The following is a 16714-nucleotide window of genomic DNA, read 5'->3' on the forward strand; positions in this document are numbered from 1 at the left end:
ATGATGCTTATGCAAGTATTTATAGAATCAGCATGTTGATTTTCAAAATCAATCAATTAAATTGCGTAGATATTCTATTTTCAATACAATACAAGAAATCACAGCAATTAAATGCGATGGAATCTGTATCAGAGATGCAGTGATGTGTTTCCCATGCATTTTATGAACAATCCACTCACAAACAGATCACATATAATGCATGCACATTGGAAATCATGTAATTAAAGCACTTTATGGTCAATGCAATATGAAAAATTGATTTTAGCTTATGTAATAGTTGTTACATGCTGCTACTACAGTCCAAAAGTAGTCATGTGATGGCTACTTTGACTGGGTCAATCAATTAAAATCAATTTAAGCAAATCCACATCAACATAAATGATTTTAACACATAAAAATACAGAGTCAGTCGACTAAAACTGTACCAGAAAACTGATTTTTGGTGCAATGGCAGTTTTAAGTGAAATCTATGTGTTAAATTTGCAGTTTTAGCTGACTAAAAGTTTCAGATTACACGAAATTCATAGTAAACCAATCTAAATGAAATATATGTGCCATTTTGTGAGATTTAACAGATTGAAACAGTTCTAGAACACAAATTATGCAGATTTTGAGAGTTTAAGTGAAATCTATGCGTTGAATTTGCAAATTTAGCTGACTGAAATTCTGGCAGTTTTTAAATTATGCAGATTTTACCACTTTAAATGCAGTACACACACGATCTAATAAGATTAACAAGCCAAACAGATATCAACATACATTCTTCATGTCAAGAATACCTAATTCAGTTCTAAGCTTATTAAATCTATCACGTGCAAGTGGTTTAGTGGATAAATCCGCCAATTGATTTTCAGTTTTCACAAACATGATTCCAATATCACCTTTCTTAATATGATATCTTATGAAATGATGCCTGATTTCAATGTGTTTAGTTTTAGAATGTTGAATTGGATTCTTAGTTAGGTTGATTGCACTTGTAATATCACAATAAAGAGGTATCGTTTCTAGCTTTACACCATAATCCATAAGTTGGTGCTTCAACCATATGCTTTGAGCACATGCATGTCCAGCTGCTATGTACTTAGTCTCAACTGTAGATAGTGCTACACAAGCTTGCTTTTTGCTATTCCATGGGATTAGGCTTGATCTAAGTAGATGGCATGTACCACTTGTGCTTTTGCTATCCAATTTGCACCCTACATAGTTAGAATCTGAAAAACCACTAAGTAGCTTTGAAGTGTAATTCTTTGGATTGGATTGAAACCTAACACACAAGCAAACACCAAATTGTATATCCGGCCTACTAGTAGTTAAATATAGCAAGAAACCAATTAATCCTCTATATTTAGTTGAATCAACTTGTTTTCCAGCTTCATCTGCATCCATAAGGTAGTTTATAGCAATTGGAGTGACAACCTCTTTGCAATCCTCCATTTTGAACTTTTTCAGTAGATCAAAATAGTATTTTGACTGGCTTAAAAATGTCCCATGCTTGAGTTGCTTCACTTGCAACCCTAGGAAGTAGGTTAGCTCACCCATCATAGACCTCTCAAATTATCCTTGCATAGCTGCAACAAACTCTTCACAATGGAGTTATTATTTGATCCAAAGATTATATCATCTACATATACTTGAACAAGTATTACATCACTTGCATGCTTTCTAATGAAAAGTGTTTTATCAAAAGCACCTCTAGCACATCCTTTAGATAAAAGAAAGTATCTTAACCTCTCATACCACTGTCGTGGTGTTTGTTTCAAACCATATAAAGTCTTTTTCAATTTAAAAACATGATTAGGATAAAGGTGATCTTCAAAGCCAGTGGTTGTGATGCATACATTTCTTCATTTAAGAAACCATTCAAGAATGCACTTTTCACATCCATTTGAGAAAGTTTGAAATTGCACATGCATGCATATGCTAACAATAACCTTACAGCTTCTAGCCTAGCTACAGGTGCATATGTTTCACCAAAATCAATACTTTCCTCTTGATTATAACCTTTAGCAACTAGCCTAGCCTTATTCCTAACAATGTTACCATTTTCATCCATTTTATTCCTAAACACCCATTTTGTACCAATCACATTCATTGCATCAGTTTTAGGAACAAGAGACCACACATCATTCCTAGTGAATTGATTAAGTTCATCTTGCATAGCAACAACCCAATGACTATCACATAATGCATCATTCACATTCTTAGGTTCAATTTGAGAAACAAATGCAACATGTTGAAAGAATGCAAGCTTGCGTCTACTGGATACTCCTTGTTCTATGTCATCAATTATGTTGTCCTTTGATAATCCCCTAGGTTCAATCTACTCCTAGGGTAAGTTGCATTCTAAAGCTTTTTCAGTCGACTGAATTTCCTTTTCAGCTTCAGTCGACTGATTTCCTGCAGCAGATTCCAGTTCTACAGTAGTTTGCTTTTCCTGCATTATATCTTCTTCTTATGCAATCTTAGGCACATGATCTTGCAATTTTGGGTTAGTTTCATCAAATACAACATGCATAGACTCCTCAGCAATCATCAATCTCTTATTATAGACTTTATATGCATGACTTTGTATAGCATAGCCTAGAAAAACACCTTCATCCGCTTTTGCATCAAATTTGCCAAGACTTTCTTTGCCATTGTTTAAGATGAAACACTTACATCCAAATACTTTTAGGTGACTTAAAACAGGCCTCTTCCCTTTGAAAAGTTCATAGGGTGTTTTCTTTAAAATTGGCCTAATTAACACTTTATTTAAAACATAGCAAAAACACTGCATCAGCCCAAAAAAAACTTAGGTAGTGAATTTTCATTTAACATAGTTCTAACTAGTTCCTCAAATGACCTGTTTTTCCTTTCAACAACACCATTTTGTTGTGGGGTTCTTGGTGCAGAAAACTTATGCTTAATGTCATGCTTTTCATAAAAGTGTTCAAATCTTTCATTTTGAAATTCCCCTCCATGGTCACTTCTAATAGATACTATTTTGGAACTCTTTTCATTTTCTAGCATCTTGGCAAGTCTTTTAAAAGCATGAAAAGTGTCATTTTTGGCAGCTAAGAACAAAGTCCATGTGTACCTAGAGAAATTATCAACTATAACTAATGCATAAAGATTGCTATCAAGGCTCATGGTTTGTGATGAAGGATTGACCCCAACCAAGGATGGAGGCACATGCTTAAGAAGACTAAACATGTTTAGAAAGGAAGTTCACTAATCCTTCATCCCTTTCATTTGTGTTTGTTATTTTTTATTCCCTAAGTTGACTTAGTTGAATCAACTTAAGTTGACTTGTTGACCTTTGACTAGGTTTGACTTGTTGACTATAGTTGATTTGACTTAAGCCAACATGCTAATCTATGTTTATTTGCTTTGTAGGTTAATTAGGAGTAAGAAAGCAATGCTAGGTGGCGCATGGTGATTGGGGAGCATAAATGATTTGAGGAAAGAGTAAAGTAAAGGCATAAAGCATAAAGAGAAAGGCATAAAGCAAGTGTACCTATGTACCTTTGGTCTCCTTTTTTTTTAGCACACTATGGCCACTTTTTAGAGACATATGAGACACATTCTTGGTCTCCTTTTTTGCTAGAACGAAATTAGCCTTGCACACACCATAGTTAGCTCTTTTGTCTCTCATTTTTGTAACCTTATTTGACCTAGTTTCTAGAAGCTAGGGCTAGGTTTTTGTAGAGACATCCTTAGGTATATTTTATTTGCATAGAGGACCCAAAACTCTTCTATATAAGGGGTGCTCCTAGACATGTAAAAGGTTTGAACATTTTCAAGTAAAAACACTTTTGTGTCTCAACCATTTGTGAGAGTTTCCTCCCTAGGGAGTGAATACTTTTAAGCCTTATCTTGCATAGCAAGTGGCGGCACACATCTACTCATCTTCAAGGTTGCCATGGCTTCTAGCCTAGCCTTGTAGTGGCGTGCTTCTCACATTTTTAACATTTCTTTCCTTTCCATTTTATGTTTTCTTCTTCCTTTAATTGTTCTTAGTTTTCTATGATTTATGTGCTTTCCATTTCCTTTTTGTTTTGAATCAATCCATCATCTTCTTCTCTTGAGCTTTGTGAAAGGAACATTCACATCTAGATAGCATGCTATCTTAATGTCCAGTGGGGATTTAACTTAACTTTCTTAATCAACTCACAACATATTCAATAATCTTAAAAAGGAACAACATAATCCTGCATCAGTTCGAGATGGACCAAATAGATCTATGTGAAGCATCTCTAAAGGTCTTTTAGTTGAAACAACATTTTTGGGTTTAAAAGAGACCTTGCTCTGATTTCCTTTTTTACATGCTTCACACACTCTATCCTTCTCAAACTTGAGTTTTGGTAGTCTTTCAACCAACTGTTTTCTATTTAACCGATTAAAATGTTGCATGTGTATGTGACAAATTCTCCTATGCCATAACCAAGTGTCATCCTCTTTTGTAAGCAAACAATGGATGCTAAATGATGCATATCAAGTAGATATATATTGTTGACTCTTTTTCCTATCAAAACAGTGCTACCATATGCATCATATATAAAACTATTCCTGCAGAGAACAAATAAGATGAGTTAGGCACAAGCGTCACCTTACTATGTAGTCCGCTATCTCCTCGGTTGGCTTCTTCCCGGTCTGTATATATCGGTTTGGACCCAGAAGGGGTTACCTGTAGAAGAGACTCTGAAGCTCAAGTGAGTCAAAACTCTCAAAAAGGTCAAATCTGTGATTAATGAATGCGTACCTTTAATTACTAGGGTTCACACGTATTTATAAAGCATTAATGATATCTGGTTATCCCGTGGGCCGGGCCTTGTCTTGGGCTCTAGCTTGGCCTGTGAGTGGGCCTGGGCCCTAATCCAGGCCCTTAAGGCCTATTGAATGCGGGGGCTTCCATTTTACTAAGTCTCACTAAGTCTTCAAGAGCGGTCTAATTTGTTTACTTCTTGACTTGTCGGGTGTCGTCCTTGGCCGCACACTGTCCTAGGTTGGTCGCTTTGTTGTTACTTTAGCCTATATTCAGTTATGAGTTTGAGTCCATGCCGGCCCAAGTCGTGTACTTGGGTTGTTTCCGGCATATATGTGAGGGTTGTCATCTATATGGTTAAGTTGACTAGGTCCGATACACTAGTCCCCCAGCCTTTGCCGATACGATGTGTCGGTGAAGGATGATATGTATTGATATGCTATTCGAGATCGGCTAGGTGTAATACACCAGTCCCCCAGCCTTTAAGTGTGATGAATAGTGTTAAGGCTAGAAGACGTTTGTGGCAGGTGAAAAGGTTTATGGCAGTTGAAAAGACGTTAGAAGGCTGACTTAGGGAAGTTTGTCGTTGTCATTTTGGTACTTTGCGATGATTGGAAAGAGTTATGTTTTTGGCGGGAAAGGGTTATGACGCTTGAAATTCGTGTGTATAAATGAAGATGTTGTTGCATTTCATTCATTCTGTTTCATTTGCAAAAAATTCGTTCGCGTGCGTATAGAGCTGTCCGATATCTTCTCTTCCTCTTCCATCATCTTTTCTAGAGAAATCAGGTATGTCTAGTAGTAGCGATAGGTTTTCGTTATCAGACTCGGGTAGTGAGCGGTCTAGGGATAGTGGGAGTAGTCGAGATGATAGTAGTGATAGGGAAGAAGTGAGTAGTGTAGGAAGAATTCCGGTGGAGAGGGTGGTTGACATTAAGGAAGATCCGCCTGAGGAGCTGGCTGAAAGCAATTGGCCGGCGAAGACCGGATATGAATGGGTAGTGGCAGATGTGCGGACTCAGCGGTCGTTGTTCTGATGGTCGCGCTTGCTAAAATCGTGGTTAAATTGTACGCCTATTTTCGAAAAGGGTGCGCGAAGGGACATAATTGCTCCAGAGCGAGTTACCGCTGTTGAATGCGCGTGCCATGGCCGAGAAGGAGCAGCCGAAGAATTCTTTTATATGTACATGTGCCACTTCTCACAGCTGCACATCCGTCTACCTTTTGACGAATTCACTATGGGAGTGCTGCGATTGTTGAATGTTGCCCCTACTCAGCTTCATCCGAACAGTTGGGCGTATTTGCAAGCTTTTAGATTATTGTGCATGGTGTTATATTTGGAACCGTCTCCCCGAGCGTTCCTATACGTTTTTGTCACAAGGCCGAAGAGTCCAATAACATGGTTATCGTTAATCAGCTGGCCTGGTCTCAACAACTTGGAGGCCTTCACTCAATCGTTCAAGCATTTCAAAGATGGGTTCTTCAAAGTTGTGGTAAAGCCAACTGGTCGGTCGCATTTCTATACCGCTGATGGTAATACTAAGTTTCCATTCTTCTGGATTGGTAACCCTTGGAGATATAAGGTGATTTCGAGGGAAGATCTGTTGGTGGGTGAGAAGGAGGTGGTGGATACTTTGATGCAATTTAGCGATAAGATGCCCACTAAGGGCTTAGTTAGGGTGTATAATTCAGTTCACCCTATTATAGATATTGAAGGTATTTTTTTTGTAACTTTGAGCATTGTTATTGATTGGAGTATTTTGATGATTTGTGTGTTGTGTATTTCAGGGCATATGGCGCAACTTGGCAAGAAGAACTTGACACTTTTTCAAGCCCTTCGTAAGGAGAAGGCGATGAAGGCTAAAGCTGTCGGGAACACTGTGGTTCCTAACTTGCAGGACTCGCTGGTAGACGTCCATGTGCATGGAGGTACAAAAAGGAAAGCGGAGTTGCCTCTAAGGGTGGGCAAGGGCAAGGATGTGAAGAAAGTGCGAGCTGTCGTGATGGGGACAGGCTTGGCTAGTGGGGTGAAGGGGTCGGAGGGTTGATTGAACTACTGTGAGGAAAGGCATTGAAATTAATTGCCGGAATCGTTGATAAATTCAATTGACAATATGGAGCCGAGAGCTTTGGTGAAGGCCATGGTTGAATTTAGCAGCAAGACCTTGCTGCTTAGTCGGCGTGTGGGTTCTTTGTATGAGTGAGAGGTGAAAGAAGGGAATCGACACTACAAAAAATCATGTAAATTGTGACAATTTTAATACGACGGTTATTGAAAACCATCATTTTTTACTATAAAATACGATAATTGAAAAACTGTCACATTTTACATGTAAAAGGTGATAGTTTTAACCATCACATGTTACTTTTAGAACACCATCGTAATTTACATGTAAATCATGTAAATCATGACATTTATAACTGACATTTTTTAAATTTATCAAAATATTTTTCCTTGAAATCATAAATTTTCTCCTTTTTTTTGTTTCCTTTTTGTCAAAGTTATTCCCTCTTATTTTTTCATTCTCCCTCCCATTTCGAAGTCTTTTTTTTTCCACAAAACCTTCTCATTTTCAAACACTTCGTAAAATTCTCTTCCCTCCATTGTATTCAAATCATCTCGACCCTTCTAATATTCCTCTAATTATTTTCGTTCAAACTCATTCCCTCCCCCACGTTCTCCTTCTTTTTTTTCTTTTCGTGATTTGAATCCCTGGTCCCAAAGGAGTTGTTTCGCCTCAGCTCGTAAGAAACTTAGATGAAATCCTCTGTGGTGCGGTGGTGTTGGACGATGGGGGAGACAACGGGATCTTGGTTGACAATGGTAGTATCGAGCTTGGTAGTGAACTCTGCGTGGGAGTAGGTTTGTTGCCCTTACCCACCGTCTTTGCTTTCCACCGCAAGCCACCTCCAAAAACGCCACCCCTTAAGACTTTGAAGGGCCTCGTAACCTCTGTCGTGTTGTTTCTCTACATCGGCGTTCGCCTGTGCTTGGCCTTTTCGCTGCAGCCGTCCTTACCCGTCGGTACTTTCCTTAAGATGAGAAAGGTGTTCAACATGTGCCAAAACTCGTTTATTTTCTTGATTAGCTTAACAGGCTTGGTTTGGGAAAGTATGAAGTGATGTTCGTTAGGGAAGAAGTTAATTGGAACACCTTCCACTGGTCACAAAAGAGGATTTACTTATGGCATTTAATTGGTCTTATTCATTTCAGTAGTTTTAGGTTCATAACTCCTGCCGCATATGTTGCTTGAATTTATTTATAGGTTTTATTAGTTCATTGTTCTTCATTTATGCTTTGAAGGATTGTTTGTTTAATTTCCAGCTTTATGTGATATTTTTCTTCTTTTCCTTTTGTATTTGGAGGATCTGTTAAGCATGGGTATTAAGAGAAACAAGAGGATGCTTCGACATAGCCTAGAAGGATTAGAGACCGAAAAATCAAATTAAAGTTGCCACGAGCAGAATCATTATTGGACAGGTATGAATTTCGACATTCATTTAAATTCTCAGCCTAAAATTTATAATGCATACACTTGTTCCAGATATTGGATGAAATCTGCAAATGTCATGTACCTATGAATTGTCTAATTCTTCTACTAAGAATTGAAATAGATTGAGATGTGTGGGATTGGAGGTGATATGTAGTGACGTACAATAATAGTTGGGTTCCAATTTCATGGCCTACATTTTTTACCATTGAAAATGAAGAGCAAGTCGTTCGAAAGAATGAATTGCCATGCTATGCTGCTAATGTTCTTTTTAATGTCATCAATAGTTGTAGCAGAGGATTTGAAAGAGGGTGAGCTATATGTCATTTTATCTCATAATATATATTATCTCTCAACTATTTTAAACTAATATCATATAAGTTGATGAGTTCAAAAGAAAATAAAACGAAGCTCAAGCTTGTAGTGAAGAAGAGGTTAAAAACTAGAAATGGAGAAGGGTCGTCAGCTTCAAGAATCATTGAGTAGCTCTAATCGGCTGTGGTTGGTATAGAATAATTGAGTCTTCGATTGGTGAGGAGGCAATTTTCCTTCTTGATTTTGCTTGTTTCTTGGTCTTTTGGGTTGCTTAGTGGACCTTTGTGAGAGAGGAATTGATGCCATTAGAAAGCTTGAGAAGTACTCAGCTTCAATATTGGTTGCTCTCACTGCTTGTCTTCTAATTTGGTCTTGTGTCAAAGGTGGTGGCATTGGTCATATGCTCTCTTTGTCTACCAAGCTCTCTACATCTGAATTCTAGTAGGTTTTCTTCCCTTTTCTTTGTTGGTTTTGTTTGTCTAGCTGATGGTTTTTGTGTTGGGTTCAAGTGGATAATAAATACCAACACTCATGTGAAAACAAGGAGAACACTATTCATGGATGGGTGAGTGAGTGTTGATGTCGATGCACCCGTGGGTTTCTGGATTATAACCCTAAGCATCTAGTTCCGCAATGCTCTTGATCCCCCAACTGTGTGGCACAAACTCGTACTTCTGTGAGCAACACAATCTCACCAACATTTATCAGAATGATTAATAGAACTATGTTATTTGTGAAATTATGTCAAAAATTATTATCCTCATTCTTCCAATGTTTATCTCCTCTATTTATATCAGTTTCATAGTATATCATTTCAAGGTCATAATGATAACTTTGATGGTGGGAAAGTGAATATATTCTTTCTATGCACACACCATTCTTATAATTTGTTTTATATTCTAATCAAAAGTTATATTTTAAAGGATTTAATATGTTAAATGTCGTAATTATCTATACAGTTGTTCTGTTTTTTTAGTCAAGTATAATGTTTAAGATAAAATGCTTAAAACTTATAAAATACATTGTTTTTATATCTGTTATTTTATATTTGCATAGGTTAACTAATTATTTTAGTTAACTATTTCATTTAATTGTTTTGAGGATAGAACACATTTCCCTTGTTTGAAGATAGAACATCTTTATTTAATTATTTTGGCATTTAATTGTATGGATATCTTAATTTATTTGAATTTCATTTATTCATATGTAATTGTATTCTTTTTTCATTGTAGGAAGTGGTGTGCCATACGATATATGAAGATCAAGTGGTGAGAGCAAAACAACTTAGAATTAGCACCACAAGTTTTATAATTGTCTTATAAAATTGTAATGTTTTTTTTGGATGATTGAATATTTTGGTACTTTGGTGTAATTATATTATGTTGATAATAAGATAATTTAGTTTATTAATTTCTTTTTTTATAGTATTATAATTTTTTATATATTTTAAATTATCATCAAAAATAAATTTTATTAAATTATGAAAGTATTAATGTAAGTGGAAAATAATAAATAATTAAATATTAAAATCATGACACTTGATAATAACGTAATTTATCTAAAAATTAATTATAATAGTGACAATTAAAAATATCATGATATAATGATAATAATATTAGTTTTAAATGACATTTTTTAATTAAAATTTGTTTTCTATTAAAAATATTACGTCAGTTTTAATTGACGTTATTTACATCTTTAAATCGTCATTGTATACATAGTATAAAATGACGGTTGTTACGGCGGTTCATCTTAAACTGTCACATTATACTTTGTGACGGTAAGAATTACGACGTTTCTGAAAAATGTCGCTCAAGTAAATAACGACGATTAAAAATGACGTAAAATACAAAAATAACTGTCGCTACTTACACATTTTTTTGTAGTGCGAACTAAGGTGGAGGAGTTGCAGGAGAAATTTGATAAGCATGACGAAGAGAAGTAAGCTTGGAAAAAGAAAGAGGAGGAGTGGGAATTGGAAAGGAAAAGGCTCGCTTCGTGGAGGGTACGATGCCTTGATTCTGAGGAAAAGTTGAAGGGTCAAATTGCAGAGCTTGAGGCCGACTATGATGATATGAAGGAGAAGCATGATGAGCTGGACGGTGAACTGGAGGACTTGAAGAGCTGCATAATACAAGAACATATAAATGGCTTTCAGAAGGGTGTTCGGCAAGCGTCATTTTTTTATGAAAGTGTTAATGCTAATGATGTTAGGTTTGATGTGAATAAGGATGTTGTCGATGGTGTGATTATAGATGAGGAGGAATCTAGTCCATAAGGAAATGGGGAAAAGGAGGCGGTTGACGCTAATGTTGGTGGTGACGAGGTGGTGGCAGAAAACGTGGAACAAAAGGCGGCATATGATTTAATTTAAAACTTCCAATTTAGTTTAATGATTCTAAGTCTGTAATAACTCGTACATTGCTCTATTTTGTTGTTTGATATGAATGTCGATTACTTACGGTTTAATTACTCTTTATATTTGTGTATGTATGGAATGTTTGTGTATGCTATTGTAAGTTAAGGGTGTTCGACCCAGACCGCTTACTTGTGGTAAGGGTGGGGAACTTAAACGAATTAACATCAAGTTAAGGGTGTTCGACCAAGACCGCTTACTTGTGATAAGGGTGGGGAACTTAAACGAATTAACCACGAGTAAAGGGTGTTCGACCCAGGCCGCTTACTTGTGGTAAGGGTGGGGAACTTAAACGAATTAAACATCAAGTTAAGGGTGTTCGACCCAGGCCGCTTACCTGTGGTAAGGGTGGAGAACTTAAACGAATTAACCACGAGTAAAGGGTGTTCAACCCATGCCGCATACTTGTGATAAGGGTGGGGAACTTAAACGAATTACACATCAAGCTAAGGGTGTTCGACCCAGGCCACTTACTTGTGGTAAGCGTGGGGAACTTAAACGAATTAACATGAAGTTAAAGGTGTTCGACCCAGGCCGCTTACTTGTGGTAAAGGTGGGGAACTTAAACGAATTAAACATGAAGCTAAGGGTGTTCGACCCAAGCCGCTTACTTGTGGTAAGGGTGGGGAACTTAAACGAATTAACATGAAGTTAAGGGTGTTCGACCCAGGCCGCTTACTTGTGGTAAGGGTGGGGAACTTAAACGAATTAAACATGAAGCTAAGGGTGTTCGACCTAGGCCGCTTACTTGTGGTAAGGGTGGGGAACTAAAACGAATATGAGAGTAAAAACGTAGGAAAGTTGTATAGTTGAGAACCCTTCGTTTTATTTATTGAATATGGGGTGCCTCGTTAAAACCTCCCTAGCCAAAACCCTCCTTAGGGAAAAAGACCAGGTGAGGAAAAAGAATACACCCAAGGTTACAAGTATTGGTCCAACTACAGTACACATTCAGCTAAAGTAGAATTTGAGGTGCGATACATTCCAAGTGTTGGGAATCTCTTCCCCAGATAAGTGCTCCAAGCGATAAGATCCTCCTCCTGCGTCTTCACATATACGGTATGGGCCATCCCAATTGGCGGAGAACTTGCCATCCTTCTATCTAGCACTGCTGGCCATTCTACATACTAAGTCCCCGATGGCGAATGACCATGGACATAGGTTTGCATTATACTTTCTGGCAGCTCTTCGTTTGGTAGCTAAGTTTCGTATCTAGGTTTTCTCTCTGAGTTCTGGTAGGAGGTCAAGGTGAGTAGCCATGTTCTGATGGTTGTGGGTTAGGTTGTATAGTTCTCGACGCAGGAATGGTTCGCCAATTTCAACTGGTATCATGGCGTCTGCGCCATACACTAGGCTGAAAGGGGATTCGTTTATTGCTGATTGAGGGGTGCACCTGTAAGCCCATAGAACTTCTACTAACTCTTCGGGCCATCGGCCTTTGGCATTGTCTAACCGTTTGCGTAGTTCCATTAGGATAACCTTGTTGGCCGCCTCTGCTTGTCCATTAGTTTGTAGGTGTTCCACAAAACTTGTGATGTGTTTTATGTCCAGGCCAGTGTAGAACTTGGCTAGCTCCTTGTCTATAAATTGTCGGCCATTGTCGGTAATGATGGTGTGTGGGACACCATATCTGCATACAATGTCCTTCCAAATGAATTGTTGAACCTGCTGGGCCGTGATAGTGGTTAATGGTTTGGCTTCTATCCATTTGGTGAAGTAGTCGACGGCTACAATCAGAAATTTCACTTGTCCCTTGCCAGGTGAGAAGGGAGCAAGGATATCCATTCCCCATTTTGCGAAGGGCCATGGGGATATTATGTGATGGAGTTGTTCCTGCTTCTGGTGGATGAGGTTGCCATGTTTTTGGCATGGTTTGCACTTTTTGACATAGTCCTGGCAGTCTTCTTCTATGGTCGGCCAGAAGTACTCGGCTCTAAGTACCCTAGTGTCCATTGTACGTGCACCAGAATGATAGCCGCAAACGCCTTCGTGTAGTTCTTTAATGATATATTATGCTTGCTCTGTTGTGACGCATTTGAGGAGGGGTTGGCCGTATCCGCGTTTGTAAAGGTCATCGCCTATCATGGTATACCTGGAGGCCTTAGCCAGCCAAGTTTTGTCCACATCTCATGGGGGGTTGCCGGTTTTTAGGTATTGGATATAGGGGGTGGTCCAGTTATGGTTTTGGGGAGGGGCGGTGCTGTCCGTTGGGTCGTGGCCTAGGTTTAGACAAGTATGTGTTATGGAGGGTGTTCGATGCGAACTCACTCAAAAGCGGATTGAATGACTGTTCGGACCAGATGGTAATATTGTAGGAGGATGGGGTCTTTAATCTGGAATTCGTCATTTAGGTGCCCTATAGTGAGTTTGGAGTCGGTTTTGCATGTTAGCGTCTTGACACCTACTTCACGGGCGAGGGAAAGGCCGGCGAGGATAGCTTCGTATTTAGCTTGATTGTTTGATGTTTTGAAGGCAAAGTGAAGGGATTTCTCTATGAGGATGTCGTTGGGTCCTTCTAACACAATGCCAGCATCGGTACCTTTTGGGTTTGAGGAACCATCTACATGAAGTGTCCATTGGTCCTCTGTGGGGGTGTGCTGGAGGTCGTTGATAAAATCTAAAAGACATTGAGCTTTGATGGGGCCATGGGGTTCGTAGCGAATATTGAATTCTGACAGCTCGACGGCCTAGGATGACATCCGTCCGGCTAGATCTGGTTTTTGCAAAATATTTTGGATTTGGTAGTCGATTTTGACGATGATGCTGTGGTTTTGGAAGTGTGGGCGTAAGCGGCGAGCTGCGTGGACTAAAGATAAAGCCAATTTCTCTACCATTTGATATCTAGTTTCGGGATCCTGCAGTGTCCTGCTAACGAAGTAGACAAGATGTTGTGTGCCCTCTATCTCTTGGACGAGCGCGGCGCTGACGGTGTAGTCGATGGTCGTGATGTATACGAGTAAGGGTTGGTGAGTGTCCGGCTTGTGGAGGATAGGTGGTGAGGTGAGGGTGAATTTCAGTTTTTGAAAGATTTGTTCACAATCATCAGTCCACGTGAACCTGGTGGATTTCTTTAAGAGTTGGACTATGGGTTGGGTTTGTTCGGCCAGTTTGGGTAGGAAACGGGAAATGGCTGTGAGGCGGCCTATGAGCCGTTGGACCTCCTTGATGGTAGCGGGGCTGCGCATCTTGATGATGGCCTTGCATTTTTCGGGATTGGCTTCTATGCCGCGCTGGGTTAGCATAAAACCAAGGAATTTACCCCGATCGACGCCGAATACACACTTGTCTAGGTTGAGGCGAAGGTTGTATTGGCGTAGTGCAGAGAAGACTGCTGATAGGTCCTCAGCATGTTGGTGGTAACTTGGTGACTTGAAAACCATGTCTTCAACATACACTTCGACACATTGTCCCACCAGGTGACTGAAAACCTTGTCCATCAGTCGTTGGTAGGTTGCTCCAGCGTTTTTGAGGCCAAAAGACATTACCCTATAAAAGTAGTTGGCATCGTTCGTGATGAAGGCGGTTTTGTGCATGTCAGATATGGCCATGGGGATTTGGTTGTATCCGGAATATGCATCCAAAAAGCTAAGCACTTTATTTCTTGTCGCACCGTCAACGAGTCGATCAATGTTGGGTAGGGGGTAGGCATCGCGGGGGCAAGCCTTGTTTAGATCCGTGTAGTCCACACACATTCGCCATTTGTCGTTGGCTTTCTTCACCAAGACTACGTTAGAAAGCCAAGTGGTGTATTGAGCTTCTTCTATGAATCCAGCGTTTAGTAATTTGTCGGCTTCAACCTTAGCTGCTAGTCGGCGTTCTTTGCCAAGTTTGCGCTTTTTCTGGGATACGTAGCGGTCTTCTTTATAGATGGATAGTTTATGGGATGCCACTAGAGGGTCCACTCCAGGGAGATCGGCGGCTAACCAGGAGAAAAGGTCTGTGTTGTTGGTGAGGATGGGTGTGATGATGGCACGCTTGTCAGAGTTCTAACCGGTGCCTAAGTTGATAGAGTGACTGTTGGGAAGTTCTAGAGGGGAGGTCTCCTCAACTGGTTCAAGACGAACATCCCGGCCTACTCTAGGGTCTAGATCCTCGCCTGACAGGGCGATGCTGGAGCCAGGAGGTCGCTCAATGTGGTTGGTTTGTTGAATTAGGAGCTGTGGTCGTAAGCTGGCCATGTAGCATTCGCGTGCCAAGCGTTGGTCGCAGTGGATGGTGAGGATATCACCGGAAGGGGAAGGGAACTTCATGGCTAAGTAGGGGGTGGAGACGACGGTGCCAAGGGTGTTCAGGGAAGGGCGGCCTAGGAGGATGTTGTAGGATGTTGGCGCGTCGACGATGAGGAAGCGGATTAGGATGGTTTTGGTTTGGGTTCCTTCACGAAAGACGGTGTGGAGGTCGATGTAGCCACGGGTGGATACTTGTTCACCAGAGAAGCCATAGATCGGCTCGTCATACGGGACCATGGCGGTGTCCAGAAGTTGAAGTTTTTGGTAGGTGGCCCAATACAGGATGTCAACGGAGCTGCCCTGATCAATAAGGCCCTTCTTCACGGTGTAGTTTTCGATTTCCACAGTGATGACCATGGGGTCATCTTGTTGATGGTCTAGGCCATGGAAGTCGTCATCGGTGAAGATGATAGGAGGCATGCGGCGTCTGTGGTGGGATTGGGTGATATGGTTGATGGATTGGATATGGCGAAGGTGTCTTCTTCTGGCAGAAGAGGTGGATCCTCCACTAGCGAAGCCACCAGAGATGGTGTTGATGGTGCCACATAGGGGAGGGTCGGCGGGGGTGATGTCGGTGCGGGCCGGTTCGGGTTCTTGGTTAGTGGGTTGGGCGGGGCGTCTGTCGTGATGGGAATCATGTGGAAGGCGTCTGTGGTCAGATCGAGGGGGGTGGCGGGATCGAGAGGAAGAGGAATGGTCATCTCTACGGATCAAACGGCGAAAGTGGCCAGCACGGACCAGTTCTTCTATTTTATCCTGGAGTGCTTTGCATTCTTCTGTAGTGTGGCCATGGTTGCGGTGGTAGCGACAATATTTGGTCATGTCCGCGTTAGGAGGGGTGGTTGTCTTACGTGGTGGAGGGATTAGGTCAGCTTGTAGGGCCTTATCGAGGATGCGGGAGCGAGCTACGGTAAGGGGGGCATATCTGGTGAAGCGAGGTTGCGGGGCTCGAGTGGTCGAGGAGGTTGCGGGGTAGGGTTGGCGGTGGTTGCTGCATAGTCATTGCAGAATTTGGTGTGGAGGGTTTGCATTTCCTCCATGCGGACGTAGTCGGCTGCATGTAGTTTAAGTTCGCGCATAGAGGTAGGTGGGTGGAGGTAAACGTTGTTGGCGAAGGGGCCGGGTTGCAGGGTAAGTGCCATGCACTGAGGTGTGGGGTGCGAAGAGCTGCCTTACTGAAGCGATCTATAAACGCTCTGAGTGGTTCGCCTTGTTCCTGTCTAATGCCCAGGAGGGAGATTGTGGTAGTTTGGTGTGGACGGCTGCCAGCGAAATGGGTGGAGAACATGTGGGAAAGAACGTCGAAACTGTCGATGGAGTAGGGCGGAAGGGTTGTGAACCATTCTAGGGCAAGACCCTTGAGGGTGGTGGGGAAGGCTTTGCAAAAGACTGCGTCTTGGGACGTGTACAGGGCGACATGGGTGATGTAGACTTTGAGGTGTTCGTCAGGGTCGGTTTCTCCAGTATAGCGATCTAGGGTGAAAGGTTCCCACTGGGTGGGAAGAGGGGTGTTGGCGAT

This window comes from Vigna unguiculata, chromosome 2 (genome assembly GCF_004118075.2).
Source record: "Vigna unguiculata cultivar IT97K-499-35 chromosome 2, ASM411807v1, whole genome shotgun sequence".
Taxonomy (NCBI): Eukaryota; Viridiplantae; Streptophyta; class Magnoliopsida; order Fabales; family Fabaceae; genus Vigna; species Vigna unguiculata.